The sequence below is a fragment of the Quercus suber genome, unplaced genomic scaffold, assembly GCF_002906115.3.
Source record: "Quercus suber isolate HL8 unplaced genomic scaffold, Cork oak 2.0 scaffold_369, whole genome shotgun sequence".
NCBI classification, from domain to species: domain Eukaryota; kingdom Viridiplantae; phylum Streptophyta; class Magnoliopsida; order Fagales; family Fagaceae; genus Quercus; species Quercus suber.
The window spans coordinates 290,665-294,293 of record NW_027069821.1 but is presented as its reverse complement, the minus strand read 5'-3'; positions in this window follow the sequence as shown (position 1 = coordinate 294,293).

The following is a 3,629-nucleotide window of genomic DNA, read 5'->3' as shown; positions in this document are numbered from 1 at the left end:
AGGCAACAAAAGGGCTACAATAGCGCATGACATGACAAACAAGGTCTAGGTTTAGGCACACAAACATGGCATGGAACACACAAGCACATGGAAAACAACATGAAGCTGGTAAAGAACATAGATCCAAGCACACAAGCATGTGGAAACATAGACCTAGGCATAAAAAACGTAGAAACACTTATGTAAACATATAGAAATTTAGCACATAGACATGGTAGAACATGAATCCAAGCATATAGACATGTACGGATGTAGATCTAAGCACAAAAAATGGCAAAAAGTGCATAAACACAAAGATCCAAGCAAGGCATAACAAATATGTGAGCATGTAACCCTAACATCAACCTAGAACTAAAGGAGGCATAAAACATAGGAAAACATGGCATAAAAACCCTAAGCGTGTAGATCTAAACATATGAACATGTAAGAATGTAGATCTAAGCACGAAACATGGCATAAAACATAACAACCAAGAAATTTAAGCTAGAAACACAAATAAAGCCAGAAACATGCTGAAGATAGCAATAAATCATTTTATTCAAGCAAAAATAGCAAGACAAATGCTAGAAAAAAATTTAGAAGGTTAGGGGTGTGGATGATAGCTAGATAAGCTACATGCACAACCCTAAACCCCAAATCCAAAAGTGTAGAATCAAGAAAATGAAGATTGGGTATAAGAACAATACTTTGTGTTTTTGGTGAAGAGAGAATAATCAAGAGACTTTGATGTATTTCTTGGGTGTTTTTTGTTGTGTTTTTTGGTGTTTGGAAGAGAGAAAAAAAGTGTAGGGAAATTGGGCAGAGAGAAAAACTCAAAAAATGTCTTCCTCCCTTGGTCTGAAGGTGCCTGGGGCCTTTTGTAGCCTTGATGTGTTTTTTGAGGCGGCGGCCCTTGTAAGGCTGACCCCCTCAAAAGTCCTCTGATTGGGTTGATATTGACACCATTGGAAAGATCTTGATTTTAAGTTTCTAAAAATGTATGGAACTAAAAAATTCAACGCTCAGATCAAAAGTTATGGCTCTAAGAAGTTAGCGGTACATCTATCAGTGCATTAACCTGGTTTTTGTGATATCTTGGCTATTCTAACTTCGATTTTGACCCATGAATAGTCATTGGAATGAGAATTTGATTATCTTTGCAATGACATTGGTTTCAACCTGTTCCAACATCTGGATCAAAATTACGATTTTTGGGCCCACCCAAAGTCAACTTCAGGTCAAACTTGGTCAAAGTGGCTAAAAATCTCCGCGAAGCTCAGGTTTAATGAAAAACTATGAAAGGTGTTATTTTTTGTGGATTTTGACCTTGTTTGACCTTCGGTCAACCCTAGGTTGACTAGGGGCATTTTGTTCTTTTTTGCTAAAAATGGCACTTTGGGTGCTCCGGTGTCCGAATGGGTTGCGCCATATCATTCTGGATGTTCTCGCGACCCCATTGGGAGAAAATAATATTTTTGGATTTTTCGGAGTCTGGCACATAAATCAAGGGCAGACAAAATACGGTATCAACAATTGCCCCTTCTTTATCTAATATGTTGAGTGCAATGAGAGGTGTCAGATAAAGAACATGATTTCGAATTTTGTCGCCCCTAAATTGCGTGCAGAGGCTATTCATGGATCGAGACTAGTTTTTTTACCTGATGCGGTCGAGCTACTACAGTTGCTTCTGAAACACTTTTTGGTCTTGAGGATAGTGTATATTTTTTCTTCTCTTCTTTTGTTTTCTGCAAAATGTTAGTAGAAATACTACTAGGGATGCATGCTAGTGTTTATTTTATTTTTTTGAATTTTCACAATCATATATTTTTGCCATGACTTTTGCCATGCTATCTTAGGAAAATATGTGTATATTTTGTTTTTGATATATGAGTGTGTGAATATGCAGGAATTTAAATGTTGAAAATAAAATGCGGGGCATGGGTAAGACCTGGTAGTTGGGAATAGTGGAAATGTGAGCCTAGGGCACGGCCACTAGTTTACTCACTGTAAATTAGAAATCTTGAAAACTCTTGAATGAATGTGAGCCCGACAACGCTTGTCGCCAGTTCACCCATTGTAAATTGTGAGCTCGAGGGTGCTTATTGTCGATTCATCCATTGTAGATTGTGAGCCTGAGGACGCTTGTCACCGGTTCACCGACTGTAGAATGCGAGTCCAAGGACGCACATGTCACTGGTTCACCTACTGTAGATTGTGAGCCTGAGGATGCTTGTCATTGGTTCACCCACTGTAGAATACAAGTCTAGGGATGCTTGTCGCTGGTTCACCCGTTGTAGATCGTGAGCTCGAGGACGCTTATCGCAGGTTCACCCACTGTAGATTGTGAGTTCAAGGACGCTTGTCATTGGTTCACCCACTGTAGAATGCGAGTCCAGGGACAGAGGTAGAGTGTGTCCAGTTAAGATCCCAGGTTATGTGTTTGGAGGATGAGCTTGTGGCTCTTACTCGGAGGTTTGCCGCTCTGGATCACACTTGGGATGAGAAGAGAGCCGCATTGGAGGTTAGTAGGGCCAAGGCTGGCAGTAGGACCGATGGCTTAGCACTGGAGCTAGTGCAGGTGAGATCCTATATTCACTCCACTTTGAGAATGGAGTATGGGCGAAAGGGCAATGAGCCTAGCGAGTTGCAGTTGACTTTTCGTCGCCTGCAAAATGAGCTAGCCGAGAGAGGGGAGGCCCTGAAAGTTGCTATTGCAGAGGTGGGCACCTTGCAGGCTTTGCTAGAGACTAAGAGGTAGGGCTCTACTTCTGATCCCACGATGGAGAGGGAGCTAGTCCATCTTCTTCATTCCCATGATAGACTTAGAGAGATTGCTAGAGACCTAGGCTTCAATGCAATCAGATTGCTTTGCATTCATGCTCAGGATGACTTGATTCTTCGCACTAGTTTTGGGAGGTTATGTCAGGTTGTGTCTGATTGCTTGGGCCATGTTTGACTAGCTGGCATTCTTTTCTATTTACTTTGTTTCAGCATATGAGCTATGTAGTCAGTATCCGGCCATGTATGGAAAGGTCCTTCGTAAATTGCTAGGCAATTGTGTAAGGCCTTATGCTTTTTTTGTTTGAGTTCTTAAAGCAACCTAGTCTGTTAGGCATGCTTAGACACTAAGAGATGGTATAGAGAGATGTTTATGATGACATTCAGAAAATATTTATGAGATGGGATTTCATGCTTTGATACCAAAATGTATGAAAGAAACAGAATGGCACAATACAGGCATGTTAATGAATATGCAAGTGCTTTGAAAATGCAAGATTATACAAATAAGTAATAAATGTAAAATCCATGCATATCAATATCCTATTTTTCCAAGGATATAGCTTGTTCTAGATGGATCTCTTCCTTTTCCTATTGAGGTACATCTCCCGTTGGCATAAGCCAGAACATCTTGAGTAGACCATTAAGTTATGGCCGTGTTGTAGACAGAGGTGTCTTCGTATCTTGACTTGGATGCTGGATCCCTTTAATTTTCTGATCTTGAGCGAACATTCAAACAGGCCAAGTTGACTAATTTTTCTTTTAGGATGTGACCGAACCAAGATGGCTGCTTATGTACCTCCACGAGGAAGGATCAGGTTATCACGTACTTTAACTGACTTTTTTATCGCCTTAATTTTTGCCTAGACCAC